This window comes from Pseudophryne corroboree, chromosome 3, assembly GCF_028390025.1.
Source record: "Pseudophryne corroboree isolate aPseCor3 chromosome 3, aPseCor3.hap2, whole genome shotgun sequence".
NCBI classification, from domain to species: Eukaryota; Metazoa; Chordata; class Amphibia; order Anura; family Myobatrachidae; genus Pseudophryne; species Pseudophryne corroboree.
In genome coordinates this window covers 85,375,255-85,391,847 of record NC_086446.1, presented here as the reverse complement: position 1 = coordinate 85,391,847, position 16,593 = coordinate 85,375,255, and the positions used below count along the sequence as shown (strand labels likewise).

At 45.0% G+C, this 16,593-nt stretch overlaps 1 protein-coding gene and 1 long non-coding RNA gene across 4 annotated transcripts in view; one reads left to right on the top strand and one right to left on the bottom strand.

Annotated features, from left to right (window-relative positions):
* LOC135057046 (oocyte zinc finger protein XlCOF6-like) overlaps positions 1–14,259 on the bottom strand; it is a 39,729-nt gene extending 25,470 nt beyond the window's left edge. Inside the window, exons 1-2 of one of the 3 annotated variants that reach the window (XM_063962917.1) lie at positions 14,110–14,259; positions 13,887–14,028 (exon numbers count right to left, since the gene is read on the bottom strand). The gene's annotated coding sequence lies outside the window, so the exon portion shown is untranslated. Of the gene's footprint in view, positions 1–13,886 lie in introns of all 3 variants that reach the window. The other 2 variants (XM_063962916.1, XM_063962918.1) reach the window with 2 other exon arrangements.
* Positions 14,260–14,388: 129 nt separating this feature from the next.
* On the top strand, positions 14,389–16,011 carry LOC135057071 (uncharacterized). The gene is made up of 2 exons (XR_010244125.1): positions 14,389–14,512; positions 15,789–16,011. It is a non-coding gene; the product is annotated as an uncharacterized LOC135057071 (long non-coding RNA).
* The last annotated feature ends 582 nt before the right edge of the window (positions 16,012–16,593 follow it).

Genomic DNA, 16,593 nt, shown 5'->3' with positions numbered 1-16,593 from the left:
TAACCTATCCTCTGGCGGGAAAGGGTACGCCATCAGTAACTTTTTAGACATTACCAGTTTCTTATCGGGGGAATTTTCACACACTGAATTCACTCATCTGATGGGGGAACAAAACACTGGCTGCTTTTTCTCCCCAAACATAAAACCCTTTTTTAGTGGTACTTGGGTTAATGTCAGAAATGTGTAACACATTTTTTATTGCCGGGATCATGCAACAGATGTTCCTAGTGGATTTTGTATATGTCTCAACCTCGTCGACACTGGAGTCAGACTCCGTGTCGACATCTGTGTCTGCCATCTGAGGGAGCGGGCGTTTGAGCCCCTGATGGCCTTTGAGACGCCTGGGCAGGCGCGGGCTGAGAAGCCGGCAGTCCCACAGCTGTTACGTCATCCAGCCTTTTATGTAAGGAGTTGACACTGTCAGTTAATACCTTCCACCTATCCATCCACTCTGGTGTCGGCCCCACAGGGGGCGACATCACATTTATTGGCATCTGCTCCGCCTCCATATAAGCCTCCTCATCAAACATGTCGACACAGCCGTACCGACACACCGCACACACACAGGGAATGCTCTGACTGAGGACAGGACCCCAGGAAGCCCTTTGGGGAGACAGAGAGAGAGTATGCCAGCACACACCAGAGCGCTATATAACACAGGGATTAACACTATAACTGAGTGATTTTTCCCAATAGCTGCCTGTATATACAATATTGCGCCTAAATTTAGTGCCCCCCCCCCCTCTCTTTTTAACCCTTTGAGCCTGAAAACTACAGGGGAGAGCCTGGGGAGCTGTCTTCCAGCTGCACTGTGAAGGGAAAATGGCGCCAGTGTGCTGAGGGAGATAGCTCCGCCCCTTTTTCGCTGACTTTTCTCCCGCTTTTTTATGGATTCTGGCAGGGGTATTTATCACATATAAAGTCTCTGGGGCTATATATTGTGATTATTTTGCCAGCCAAGGTGTTTGTATTGCTGCTCAGGGCGCCCCCAGCACCCTGCACCCATCAGTGACCGGAGTGTGAGGTGTGCATGAGGAGCAATGGCGCACAGCTGCAGTGCTGTGCGCTACCTTGGTGAAGACTGAAGTCTTCTGCCGCCGATTTTCCGGACCTCTTCTTGCTTCTGGCTCTGTAAGGGGGACGGCGGCGCGGCTCCGGGAATGAACACCAAGGACGGGTCCTGCGGTCGATCCCTCTGGAGCTAATGGTGTCCAGTAGCCTAAGAAGCCCAAGCTAGCTGCAAGCAGGTAGGTTCGCTTCTTCTCCCCTTAGTCCCTCGTTGCAGTGAGCCTGTTGCCAGCAGGTCTCACTGTAAAATAAAAAAGCTAAAATATACTTTCTTTCTAGGAGCTCAGGAGAGCCCCTGGTGTGCATCCAGCTCGGCCGGGCACAAAAATCTAACTGAGGCTTGGAGGAGGGTCATAGTGGGAGGAGCCAGTGCACACCAGGTAGTCTAAAAGCTTTCTTTTAGTTGTGCCCAGTCTCCTGCGGAGCCGCTATTCCCCATGGTCCTTACGGAGTTCCCAGCATCCACTAGGACGTCAGAGAAAAAAATCACTAAAAAAAAAAAATCAATAATTTCACAGGGGCATTGACATGATGTGATGTGAGGAGGGGAATGGAGGCAGCAGGAAGCCACAGACAGAGTTGTATAGTGTAGGAAGAGCAGGGTCCCTTGGGGGACCAAAAAAGGGTCCGGACACTTACCAAAGTGCGTCAGGGAAGCAAGATATACCTATATACTAGATCTCCAACCAACGTAAATTAACAAACAACTATCATTCCAGTTTACCATCCTCATCCCATAGCGAAGCATGGGTATTCAGCTATCTACAATGTTATTTCTACTGTGTGTTTAATATTTACATTTATTTTTGTAAACAGACATTCTTAAAATCCCGGCCAATGCCTGGTACTCCAGCTAGTAGAAAATAAAATCCTCCTCTATTTCTCATGTCATAGAGCCCTGGTCACACATAAGATGCCCCAGTGACTGACACAGAATGAGTATTGCTAAAAAGGTTATATCACAAAACCCATGGTCCCCTGACACACAGTTCCTTTACTCTGCTCCAATTAGGATTTATTACAAATGCCTAAATCGGGAGATTGGGATATTTGGCTCTCCGTTTTAATATATTCAAGAAATGAGAAAATGTTTTGATCCCCAGTTATTATTATTATTATTATAGAAGCCTTTAGTGTTAATTATAATAATAATTCTAATAAACACTAAAGGCTGCTATCTCTGTTTTTTATTATTATTATTATTATTATTATTATTATTATAGAAGCCTTTAGTGTTAATTATAATAATAATTCTAATAAACACTAAAGGCTGCTATCTCTGTTTTTTATTATTATTATTATTATTATTAAATAATAATAATAATAATAATAATAATAAAAAACAGAGATAGCAGCCTTTAGTGTTTATTAGAATTATTATTATAATTAACACTAAAGGCTTCTATAATAATAATAATAATAATAATAATAATAATAATAATAATAATAAGACACCAAAGGCTGCTCCCTCTGTAATAATAACAATATGACACCACAAACTGCTCCCCCTGCATTATAATAACTCGACACCACAGGCTGCTCCCACTGTATAATAATAGGAATAAACAGACCCCTGCTCCTGTATTACATTAACAGGACAACTCAGGCCACTTCACCTGTATTATAATAATAATAATAATAATAATAATAATAATAAGATACCACAGGCCAATCCCCTAGTTTAAAAAGACACCAGTCTGATCCTCCTGTATTATAAAAAAAATAAGAATAGGACACCAAAGGCCACTCCCCCAGCATAACAACAGGACATCACAGGCTGCACCCACTGTATAAATAAGAATTTACTTACCGATAATTCTATTTCTCGTAGTCCGTAGTGGATGCTGGGAACTCCGTAAGGACCATGGGGAATAGCGGCTCCGCAGGAGTCTGGGCACAAAAGTAAAGCTTTAGGACTACCTGGTGTGCACTGGCTCCTCCCCCTATGACCCTCCTCCAATCCTCAGTTAGGTACTGTGCCCGGACGAGCGTACACAATAAGGAAGGATTTTGAATCCCGGGTAAGACTCATACCAGCCACACCAATCACACCGTACAACTTGTGATCTAAACCCAGTTAACAGCATGATAACAGAGGAGCCTCTGGAAAGATGGCTCACAACAACAATAACCCGATTTAGTTAACAATAACTATGTACAAGTATTGCAGACAATCCGCACTTGGGATGGGCGCCCAGCATCCACTACGGACTACGAGAAATAGAATTATCGGTAAGTAAATTCTTATTTTCTCTGACGTCCTAGTGGATGCTGGGAACTCCGTAAGGACCATGGGGATTATACCAAAGCTCCCAAACGGGCGGGAGAGTGCGGATGACTCTGCAGCACCGAATGAGAGAACTCCAGGTCCTCCTCAGCCAGGGTATCAAATTTGTAGAATTTAGCAAACGTGTTTGCCCCTGACCAAGTAGCTGCTCGGCAAAGTTGTAAAGCTGAAACCCCTCGGGCAGCCGCCCAAGATGAGCCCACCCTCCTTGTGGAATGGGCTTTTACAGATTTTGGCTGTGGCAGGCCTGCCACAGAATGTGCAAGCTGAATTGTACTACAAATCCAACGAGCAATAGTCTGCTTAGAAGCAGGAGCACCCAGCTTGTTGGGTGCATACAGGATAAACAGCGAGTCAGATTTTCTGACTCCAGCCGTCCTGGAAACATATTTTCAGGGCCCTGACCACGTCCAGCAACTTGGAGTCCTCCAAGTCCCTAGTAGCCGCAGGCACCACAATAGGCTGGTTCAGGTGAAACGCTGACACCACCTTAGGGAGAAACTGAGGATGAGTCCTCAATTCCGCCCTGTCCGAATGGAAAATCAGATAAGGGCTTTTACAGGATAAAGCCGCCAATTCTGACACGCACCTGGCCGAAGCCAGGGCCAACAGCATGACCACTTTCCATGTGAGATATTTTAAATCCACAGATTTAAGTGGTTCAAACCAATGTGATTTGAGGAACCCCAAAACTACATTGAGATCCCAAGGTGCCACTGGAGGCACAAAAGGAGGCTGTATATGCAGCACCCCCTTGACAAACGTCTGAACTTCAGGAACTGAAGCCAGTTCTTTTTGGAAGAAAATCGACAGGGCCGAAATTTGAACCTTAATGGACCCCAATTTGAGGCCCATAGACACTCCTGTTTGCAGGAAATGCAGGAATCGCCCCAGTTGAAATTCCTCCGTTGGGGCCTTCCTGGCCTCGCACCACGCAACATATTTCCACCAAATGCGGTGATAATGCTTTGCGGTCACATCCTTCCTGGCCTTGATCAGGGTAGGGATGACTTCCTCCGGAATGCCTTTTTCCTTCAGGATCCGGCGTTCAACCGCCATGCCGTCAAACGCAGTCGCGGTAAGTCTTGGAACAGACAGGGTCCTTGCTGGAGCAGGTCCCTTCTTAGAGGTAGAGGCCACGGGTCCTCTGTGAGCATCTCTTGAAGTTCCGGGTACCAAGTCCTTCTTGGCCAATCCGGAGCCACGAGTATAGTTCTTACTCCTCTCCGTCTTATAATTCTCAGTACCTTGGGTATGAGAGGCAGAGGAGGGAACACATACACTGACTGGTACACCCACGGTGTTACCAGAGCGTCCACAGCTATTGCCTGAGGGTCCCTTGACCTGGCGCAATACCTGTCCAATTTTTTGTTGAGGCGGGACGCCATCATGTCTACCTTTGGTTTTTCCCAACGGATTACAATCATGTGGAAGACTTCTGGGTGAAGTCCCCACTCTCCCGGGTGGAGGTCGTCCACCCCCGGAATGAACACTGCTGACAGTGCTATCACATGATTTTCCGCCCAGCGAAGAATCCTTGCAGCTTCTGCCATTGCCATCCTGCTTCTTGTGCCGCCCTGTCTGTTTACGTGGGCGACTGCCGTGATGTTGTCTGACTGGATCAGCACCGTCTGACCTTGAAGCAGAGGTCTTGCTAGGCTTAGAGCATTGTAAATGGCCCTTAGCTCCAGGATATTTATGTGAAGTGATGTCTCCAGGCTTGACCACAAGCCCTGGAAATTTCTTACTTGTGTGACTGCTCTCCAGCCTCGCAGGCTGGCATCTGTGGTCACCAGGACCCAGTCCTGAATGCCGAATCTGCGGCCCTCTAGAAGATGAGCACTCTGCAACCACCACAGGAGAGACACCCTTGTCTTTGGTGACAGGGTTATCCGCTGATGCATCTGAAGATGCGATCCGGACCATTTGTCCAGCAGGTCCCACTGGAAAGTTCTTGCGTGGAATCTGCCGAATGGGATTGCTTCGTAGGAAGCCACCATTTTTCCCAGGGCCCTTGTGCATTGATGCACTGACACTTGGCCTGGTTTTTGGAGGTTTCTGACTAGCTCGGATAACTCCCTGGCTTTTTCCTCCGGGAGAACATCTTTTTCTGGACTGTGTCCAGGATCATCCCTAGGAACAGAAGACGTGTCGTCGGGATCAGCTGCGATTTTGGAATATTGAGAATCCAACCGTGCTGCCGCAACACTACTTGAGATAGTGCTACCCCGACTACCAACTGTTCCCTGGATCTTGCCCTTATCAGGAGATCGTCCAAGTAAGGGATAATTAAAACTCCCTTCCTTCGAAGGAGTATCATCCTTTCGGCCATTACTTTGGTAAAGACCCGGGGTGCCGTGGACAATCCAAACGGCAGCGTCTGAAACGGATAGTGACAGTTCTGAGTGACTCCATCTTGAATCTGAACCTCTGTATGTAAGTGTTCAAGGATTTCAGATTTAAAATAGGTCTCCGGCTTCGGTACCACAAACAGCGTGGAATAATACCCCTTTCCATGTTGCAGGAGGGGTACCTTGATTATCACCTGCTGGGAATACAGCTTGTGAATGGCTTCCAATACCGCCTCCCTGTCGGAGGGAGACGTCGGTAAAGCAGACTTTAGGAAACGGCGAGGGGGAAACGTCTCGAATTCCAAATTTGTACCCCTGAGATACCACCTGAAGGATCCAGGGGTCCACTTGTGAGTGAGCCCACTGCGCGCTGCAATTCTTGAGACGGGCCCCCACCGTGCCTGAGTCCGCTTGTAAAGCCCAAGCGTCATGCTGAGGACTTGGCAGAAGCGGGAGAGGGCTTCTGTTCCTGGGAACTGGCTGTTTGCTGCAGCCTTTTTCCTCTCCCTCTGCCACGGGGCAGAAATGAGGAGCCTTTTGCCCGCTTGCCCTTCTGGGGCCGAAAGGACTGCGCCCGATAATACGGCGTCTTCTTATGTTGAGAGGCTACCTGGGGTAAAAATGTGGATTTCCCAGCAGTTGCCGTGGCCACCAGGTCTGATAGACCTACCCCAAATAACTCCTCCCCTTTATAAGGCAATACTTCCATATGTCTTTTGGAATCCGCATCACCTGACCACTGCAGCGTCCATAACCCTCTTCTGGCAGAGATGGACAGCGCACTTACTCTTGATGCCAGTCGGCAAATATCCCTCTGTGCATCACGCATATATAAAAATGCATCTTTTAAATGCTCTATAGTCAGTAATATACTGTCCCTATCTAGGGTATCAATATTCTCAGTCAGGAAATCCGACCAAGCTACCCCAGCACTGCACATCCAGGCTGAGGCAATTGCTGGTCGCAGTATAACACCCGTGTGAGTGTATATACATTTTAGGATATTCTCCTGCTTTCTGTCAGCAGGTTCCTTAAGGGCGGCCGTATCAGGAGACGGCAGTGCCACCTGTTTAGACAAGCGTGTGAGCGCTTTATCCACCTTAGGGGGTGTTTCCCAACGTGCCCTATCCTCTGGCGGGAAGGGGTATGATGCCAATAACCTTTTAGGAATTATCAGGTTTTTTTATCGGGGGAAACCCACGCTTCATCGCACACTTCATTTAATTCCTCAGATGCAGGAAAAACTACAGGCAGTTTTTTCTCACCAAACATAATACCCTTTTTCGTGGTACTTGTATTATCAGAAATATGTAAAACATTTTTCATTGCCTCAATCATGTAACGTGTGGCCCTACAGGAAGTCACATTCGTCTCTTCATCGTCGACACTGGAGTCAGTATCCGTGTCGGCGTCTGTATCTGCCATCTGAGGTAACGGGCGTTTTAGAGCCCCTGATGGCCTTTGAGACGCCTGGACAGGCACAAGCTGAGTAGCCGGCCGTCTCATGTCATCAACCGTCTTTTGTAAAGAGCTGACACTGTCACGTAATTCCTTCCATAAGCCCATCCACTCAGGTGTCGACTCCCTAGGGGGTGACATCTCTATTACAGGCAATTGCTCCGCCTCCATCATTTTCCTCCTCGTACATGTCGACACAATCGTACCGACACACTGCACACATCCAGGGAATGCTCTGATAGAGGACAGGACCCCACTAGCCCTTTGGGGAGACAGAGGGAGAGTATGCCAGCACACACCAGAGCGCTATATATATATATATATATATACTGGGATAACCCTATAAAAAGTGTTTTTCCCTTATAGCTGCTGTTTTTATTATTACTGCGCCAAATTAGTGCCCCCCCCTCTTGTTTCTGTAGTGCAGGACTGCAGGGGAGAGTCAGGGAGACGTCCTTCCAGCGGAGCTGTGAGGGAAAATGGCGCCCGTGTGCTGAGGAGATAGACTCCGCCACCTTCTCGGCAGACTTTTCTCCCGCGTTTTGCTGTATTCTGGCAGGGGTTAAAATACATCCATATAGCCCTGGGGGTTATATGTGGTGTATTTTCGCCAGCCAAGGTGTTTTTATTGCTGCTCAGGGCGCCCCCCCCTAGCGCCCTGCACCCTCAGTGACCGTAGTGTGAAGTGTGCCTGAGGAGCAATGGCGCACAGCTGCAGTGCTGTGCGCTACCTTGTTGAAGACTGATGTCTTCTGCCGCCGATTTTCCGGACCTCTTCTTGCTTCTGGCTCTGTAAGGGGGCCGGCGGCGCGGCTCTGGGACCGGACTCCGAGGCTGGGCCTGTGTTCGGTCCCTCTGGAGCTAATGGTGTCCAGTAGCCTAAGAAGCCCAAGCTGGCTGCAAGCAGGCAGGTTCGCTTCTTCTCCCCTTAGTCCCTCGATGCAGTGAGCCTGTTGCCAGCAGGTCTCACTGAAAATAAGAAACCTAAAACTAACTTTTTCTAAGAAGCTCAGGAGAGCCCCCTAGATTGCACCCTGCTCGGTCGGGCACAAAAATCTAACTGAGGCTTGGAGGAGGGTCATAGGGGGAGGAGCCAGTGCACACCAGGTAGTCCTAAAGCTTTACTTTTGTGCCCAGACTCCTGCGGAGCCGCTATTCCCCATGGTCTTTACGGAGTTCCCAGCATCCACTAGGACGTCAGAGAAATAATAATAACAACCACGATAATAATAAATAGCAGATTATGGGCAGTTTCCCATGTGTACTAATAATAAAAGGACACCACAGGCCGCTCCCCCTGTACAATAACAACAAAAGGCCACCACAGGCCACTCCCCCTATATAATAAGAATATTAATAACAGGAATCATGAATTTCATGATCGAATAGCCTAGGTATATTGAAAAGGGTGGTTTTTTTTTGTATGTTTTTCTCTTTGTAGAGATATAGTTGGCTGCCTTATTGGTATGTAATGTCTGTTTTTCTAAGCTAATTTATGGCCTTAGTTTAAAGGGGGATGGTTTTGGGTGGAGTTTGCAATCATTGCATTCACATGGATATTGTTCCTATTTGAAGTCTAGTATACGGCTGGATAGCCATCGGCTGGATGTGCTTCCATAGAAGTGCTGACATAAAAGTGTTATTATAAAAATAGCGTTATACCTGCGTTAAAACGAAGGAAACCAGAAGGAAAACATCAACACACCAACACTACCACAATAGGACTGCCTTAATGCCTCAAAAGTATGTAATTCATCTTATGCATATCATCTGTTTTTACAAAACCTATGAAAAGGCATCCCCAATCTGCTCACTACAGTTCTCTCTTATGCAAACTTTTGTATGTTTCTTTATGTAATGATTTCTTGTAAATGTCATTGCATGTGTGGTGAAGTTGCTCAGTGAAACAGTTTATTATTGCATACTGACTGGTGATTACCTCCTTTGAACATTTACCCATTGTGGTCAGGTGTACTATGTCTTTATATTTAGTAAGGTATAGTCATGGTGAAAAGGACAGAGTATGATTACTGATTAGTAAAAGAAAACAAATACTGAGCAACATCCCCAAACAGGTAATTTCAACTTTAAACTTGTCATTTATTTTGTACGCTCTGGACATGGCTACTAATAACAAATGCACAGACAAAATTCTTAAAGCTATGTGTGCAAATGCTAGGAGCTTAGGAGACAAAATTCCAGAGCTAATTACGATAATGACAAGGGATAACCTGGATTTTGTGGCAATTACAGAGTCTTGGTGCAATGAGAATCATGACTGGGACTTAGCTATACCAGGATACAATTTATTTAGGAAAGATAGAATAGGAAGAATAGGAGGAGGGGTAGCAATGTATGTGAAAAAAAGCATAAATGCTACTTTAATACAAAATATTGAAGCCAAAACTGAGGCCCTTTGGGTCACCATAGAAACTGGGAAGAAGGACATTATTCGCATTGGGGTGATCTATAGACCACCAGGCCAGGGGCAGGATTTGGACAGGAACCTATTGTTGGACATCTCTAAAATGGCTTTTAAGGGAGAAGTCATAATCATGGGAGACTTTAATTTACCTGATGTAAATTGGGAGGGGTCTTTTGCAAGTTCAGCTACAAGTGGCAAATTTCTACATTCCTTACAGGGAGCATCTCTCAAGCAATTGGTGAGGGAGCCCACTCGCAAAGACTCAATATTAGATCTAATTCTTACAAATGGTGATAGGATATCTGATATATATGTGGGTGAGCACCTGGGATCCAGTGATCATCAAGCAGTATGGTTTAGTATAAAGACAGGATCCAACTCCTCTCACACAAAAACAAAGGTGTTGGATTTTAGAAATGCAGACTTTGCAAAAATGGGGAGATGTTTAAGTGATTCATTGGCAGACTGGAGGAACTTGGAAGGAGTGCAGGAGAGGTGGAAAAAAATGAAAAGTGCATTACTAAGTGCAACAGACCTTTGTATCAAAATGGTTAGGAAAAGCACCAGGAAAAGGAAGCCAGTGTGGTTCACAAAAGTAGTATCAACTAGTGTGAAAGCAAAAAAGATGGCTTTTAGGAAATACAGACTCAAAATAATAACGACAAAGAGGTGTATCTGGACAGACGGAAGGATGCTAAGAAAGTGATCAGACGTGCAAAGGCAGAAGCTGAGGAGAAAATGGCCCAGTCAGTAGATAAAGGGGGCAAAACCTTTTTTAAGTATATAAGTGAAAGGAGAAAATCAAATGGAGGAATAATAAGACTTAAGACAGAGAGTGGGCATTTGGTGGAGGGAGACAAGGCAATAGCAGATCACCTAAATAATTATTTTTGCTCAGTATTTACTACAGAAGAAGGGATGGGGCCACAGTTAAATTGCAAGGACATTCATAAAAATAAGGTAGATGAAAATACATTTACAGAGGAGAAGGTCCTAACAGAACTTTCAAAACTAAAAGTGGATAAATCAATGGGACCAGATGGGATACACCCAAGGATACTCAAAGAGCTAAAAGATGTGCTGGTTACACCTTTAACAGAATTATTTAACCAGTCACTAAACACAGGTGCTATTCCAGAGGACTGGAAAAGAGCAAATGTAGTTCCACTGCACAAAAGTGGAAGCAAGGAAGAAGCAAGTAACTACAGACCAGTAAGCCTTACATCAGTAGTAGGGAAAGTAATGGAAAAACTATTAAAAGAAAGAGTAGTGGAATATCTTAAATCAAACAACTTACAGGATCCAAAACAGCATGGATTTACTGGTGGGAGATCATGCCAAACAAATCTTATTGACTTTTTTGACTCTGTGATGAAAATAATAGATCAAGGGGGAGCTGTAGATGTAGCATATCTAGACTTTAGTAAGGCATTTGACACTGTCCCACATCGCAGACTGCTAAATAAACTTGAAAGCCTGGGGGTGGATTATAAATCAGTTAAATGGATAAGAACCTGGTTGCAGGATAGGAAACAGACAGTCGTAGTTAATGGAGTGCAATCTATGGAGGGAAATGTTACCAGTGGAGTACCCCAGGAATCTGTACTTGGTCCAGTTCTCTTTAATATCTTTGTTGGTGACATTGCAGATGGTATTGAAGGGAAGATATGCCTTTTTGCAGATGATACAAAGATATGCAACAGGGTAGACACACCGGGAGGGGTCAAACAAATGATTAATGACCTAGGTAGGCTTGAGAAATGGTCAAGAACGTGGCAACTACAGTTTAATGCTAAAAAATGCAAAATCATGCACTTGGGTCTCAAAAACCCAAAGGCTAAGTATAGTATCAAGGGTACTATAATGGAAACGACTGAGGAGGAAAGAGATTTAGGAGTCACTATTTCAAGTGACTTGAAGGCAGGAAAGCAATGCAACAAAGCAATGAGAAAGGCAAGTCAGATGCTTGGTTGCATAGGGAGAGGAATCAGTAGCAGGAAAAAAGAAGTGATAATGCCACTGTATAGGTCACAGGTTCTCAAACTCGGTCCTCTGTGCATGTTTTGCAGGTCTCCTCACAGAATCGCAAGTGAAATAATTAGCTCCACCTGTGGACCTTTTAAAATGTGTCAGTGAGTAATTAATACACCTGTGCACCTGCTGGGTTACCTGCAAAACATGCACTGTGTGGGGTCCTGAGGACCGAGTTTGAGAACCACTGATATAGGTCATTGGTACGGCCCCATCTGGAATACTGTGTCCAGTTCTGGAGACCCTATCTCCAGAAGGATATAAATACAGTAGAGAGTGTACAAAGAAGGGCAACTAAAATGGTGCATGGCCTACATCACAAAACTTACCCGGAAAGGCTAAAAGATCTTAACATGTATAGTTTGGAGGAGAGAAGGGAAAGGGGAGACATGATAGAAACTTTCAAATATATAAAGGGTCTTAACAAAGTTCAGGAGGGAAACATTCTTCAAAGGAAAATAAGTATTAGAACTCGAGGGCATACATTGAGACTGGAGGGGGGGAGGTTCAGGGGAAATTTAAGGAAAAATTACTTCACAGAAAGGGTAGTGGATAAGTGGAATAGCCTCCCATCAGAGGTGGTAGAGGCTAAGACTGTAGGGCAATTTAAACATGCTTGGGACAGGCATATGAATATCCTTACAAAGAATCAAGGTTAAAAAAGGGTTGAGATTGCCTAAAGGATAAAATAAAAAAGGGGCAGACTAGATGGCCCAAGTGGTTCTTATCTGCCGTCAAATTCTATGTTTCTATGACTCCACAGGCCGCTCCCTCTGTATTAAAATAATAATAACAACAACACAACACAGGCTGCTCTTTCTGTATTATTATAATAACAAAAACAACAACAGGACACCACAGGACACTCCCCCTGTACAATAATAAGAATAGGACACCATAGGCTATTCCCCCTGCATCATAATAATAACAACAACAACAACACACTACCGGCTGCCCCCCCTTTATAATAATATTATAAGGACACTACAGGCTGCTCCCCTTATATAATAATAATAATAATAATAATAAATAATAATAAGACACCATAGGCCGCTCCCCCCCTGAATAATAATAATAATAATAATAATAATAATAATAATAATAATAATTATTATTATTATTATTATTATTATTATTATTATTAAAAAAGGACACTGCGGGCCACTCACCCCGTATTATTATTACAGGACACCACGGGCTGCTCCCTCTGTGTAAAAATAATAGGACACCACAGGGCGCTCCCCCTGTGTAATAATAACAGGACACCACAGGCTTTTCGACCTGTATTATAATAATAAAAGGGCAACACAGGCTGCTCCCCTTGTGTAGTAATAATAATAATAATAATAATAGGACACCACAGGCTGTTCAACATGTATTCAAATAATAACAGGACACCACAGGCTGCACCCCCTGTATTATAATAATATCAGGACACTACAGGCTGCTCCCCTGCATAATAATAATAATAATAATAATAATAATAAATAATACAGGACACCACAGGCTGCTTCCCATGTGTAACAATAAGAATAACATGACAACGCGGGATGCTCCCCCTGTATTATACTAAAAGGTCACCACAGGTCGCTCACCCTGTGTAATAATAGCAAAGCACAGGCCGCTTCCCCTGTGTAATAATAACAGGACACCACAGGCTGTACCCCCTGTATTATAATAATATCAGGACACTACAGGCTGCTTCCCTGCATAATAATAATACAGGACACCACAGGCTGCTTCCCATGTGTAACAATTAGAATAACATGACAACGCGGGATGCTCCCCCTGTATTATACTAAAAGGTCACCACAGGTCGCTCACCCTGTGTAATAATAGCAGAGCACAGGCCGCTTCCCCTGTGTAATAATAACAGGACACCAAAGGTCGCTCTCCCTGTATAACAGACCACCAAAGGCCGCTCTCCCTGTATAATAATAATAATAATACACCACAGGCCGCACCCCCTGTATAATAACAGGACACTACACGCTGCTCTCCCTGTATTATTATAATAATAATAATAATAATAATAATAATATTAATAATATCTGGACACTACAGGCTGCACCCTCTGTATTATAATAATATCATAACACTACAGGCTGCCCCTCCTGTATTATATTAATAATAATAATAGCAGAACACCACATGCCGCTCCCCCTGTATAATAATGATAACAGGACACCACAGGCTGCTCCACCTGTACAATAATATTAGGAGGACACCACAGGCCACTTCCTTCTGTATAGTAGGACGCAATTACCTGTCCTGATCTCGACGGACACTCGCAAGTTGCAACAAAACTCTCTGCCCGTCGTAAGTAGTCTGGAACGGTTAGTAGGGTTCGAAGTTCGAAAAAGCAAGGTAGATGCTAGAATCAAGTGGGCTAAGGGACCTTTTTCCGTCTGGGGGAAAAGTCACAACATAAGGGGGAGAAGCAAGGCCAGCGGGATAGTTCATCTACTATCCACGCCACCAACTATTACCTTTAGTAATCAGGTGGCGAGCGTACTTTTCGAGTACCCTGTTCGCCCGTAGCTCCTCCCCCTGGTGACGTGTCTCCTCCCCTAGTTACGTCAGAAGGTCCCTTCTCCCACTCCGAAATAGAATCAACCGTTCGAGCAAGGGTTGTTTCCTAGTCTCTGGCTCCTCCCCACTCCCATCTTATACTTGCCACAGCGCTTCCTGTTGTAATGTTTATTATCATACATGTCCTCAGTGCAGGAGTCCGGCTGCCATTTTCTTGTATACCAAAGCAATACGTTCCCTGGCCTTGTAGTGAGGTTAGGAGCGGCGGCCATTTTCCGCTGGTCTCGACTCTGCTTTCCTTTTATTATTCCCACAAGGCAGCAAGAACAGAGACAGCAATTGTTGTGTGTCTGGTAGCAGGTAATGATATTATTATGATGCTGATTATTATTATTATTACTACTCTGTAGGCTGAGCAGCTCTGGTGTTAGGTTGCTATAGTACAGGGGAGCAGCCTCTGATTCCTTTTTATAGTACAGCTGGAGTAGACTCTGGTGCTGCATTATCTTTGTATGGGTGGTTTAAACTGGGCACACACACTGAGCAGTATTTCGTCTGTTCAATCAGACAGCCTGGTACCTGTTATCTCAACTACATTACACTCTGTTCTTTGACTATAGTGTCCTATTACTAGAATACCGATGGTGCAGACCTCGCTGTTACTGCAGGTGGTGCAGACTCCACGTGGTTACTATAATATAGATGGTGTAGACTCGACCCCACTGTTACTGCATACCTCCCAACTTTGTTGGCCGTCAAAGAGGGACATCGGCGCGGGGGGGAAAGGAGGCGTGGCCTCTGGAAAGGGGGCGTAGCTTCACGGGAGTGCCGCGATCTTATGCAGCAGCAGAACCAGACAGCCAGAATGCGAGCAGGACAGTACGCAGTGCAGACAGAGACACAGGAATATCAGATTTCATGAGCTATCTATGGAGCGTCACAACTAGAGGAGAGAGAGCTGTAAGTGACACAGGGTGTTATCACTGTCACTTACAGCTCTCTCCACACCTGGGTGTCTGAATCCTGTGTAACTTGTTATCTAATCAGGGTCTAGAGAGCGACACACACACACACACACACACACACACACACACACACACACACACACACACACACACTCTCTCCTCCTGAGTCCTGTCCCAGTGTGTAAGTAGTACAGAGGCTGCTGCTATTTTTGCATGTGACTAGATAAATTATACATTTTATTTTTCTATGTGTATTTTATGGTTGTTTCAGTTGTCTTTGTTCGACTACAAGAACATTTTATAAAATAGTTGTCTTTCAATCAGGTGTTTAGTTTAAATCTAATATACACCATTGGGCTAAATTTAATATACACAATCCATACATCTCAACATGACCCATTCCAGGAGGGACAAAATGTTCTCTACCTGGACTTCCTTCCTAAGTTGTGATTGCAATCTCCTGTGTTCCTTTCTTATCAATTACATAGTTCAACACTGATGACTACAATCATAATACTAAGAGGGAAGTCCATGTAAAGAGCATTTTGACCCTCCTGGAATGGGTCATGTTGGGAGGTATGCTCCCAACATGACCCTCTCCAGGAGGGACAAAATACTCTGCTTCACGACTATTCTCTTAATTTATAATTGTTGCCATCTGTTTTGAACAGGTTAATGGATAAGAAAGGTGTTTCAGTAACATCGTGCAGGGTTCTCTCACAAAGTCTGGCCTCGGGCGAGTGTACACATGCACCCACGATCCATTCACTTCTATGGGAAAGCTGCGGCTGCAAATGGATCACAACCTCTCATGGCATAACGCATTGAGGGAGCAAATGCTGCAAGGAGGTAGCAGGACGCATCTGTAATAAAGGCACAGTGTTTCAAAAATAATGACATGTTGCGTTGTTTTGTTTTATTTTTATACAATGTATAAATTCCTTGAAATTTTAACAACCTATGAAATCCTAAAAATCCCGGGCCTAGTAATAATACAGGGACATGACTGAGGAAGTGAAGGGATCTGGGAGTGTCACAGTGACATCACGTTCAGATTTATATGGATTTTTTTTTTCTCTGACGTCCTAGTGGATGCTGGGAACTCCGTAAGGACCATGGGGAATAGCGGGCTCCGAAGGAGGCTGGGCACTCTAGAAAGATTTATGACTACCTGGTGTGCACTGGCTCCTCCCACTATGACCCTCCTCCAAGCCTCAGATCTTGTGCCCGGCCGAGGTTGGATGCACACTAGGGGCTCTCCTGAGCCCTTAGAAAGAAAGTATAGATTTAGGTTTTTTATTTTCAGTGAGACCTGCTGGCAACAGGCTCACTGCAGCGAGGGACTAAGGGGAGAAGAAGCGAACTCGCCTGCTTGCAGCCGGATTGGGCTTCTTAGGCTACTGGACACCATTAGCTCCAGAGGGATCGACCGCAGGCCCAGTCCTTGGTGTTCGGTCCCGGAGCCGCGCCGCCGTC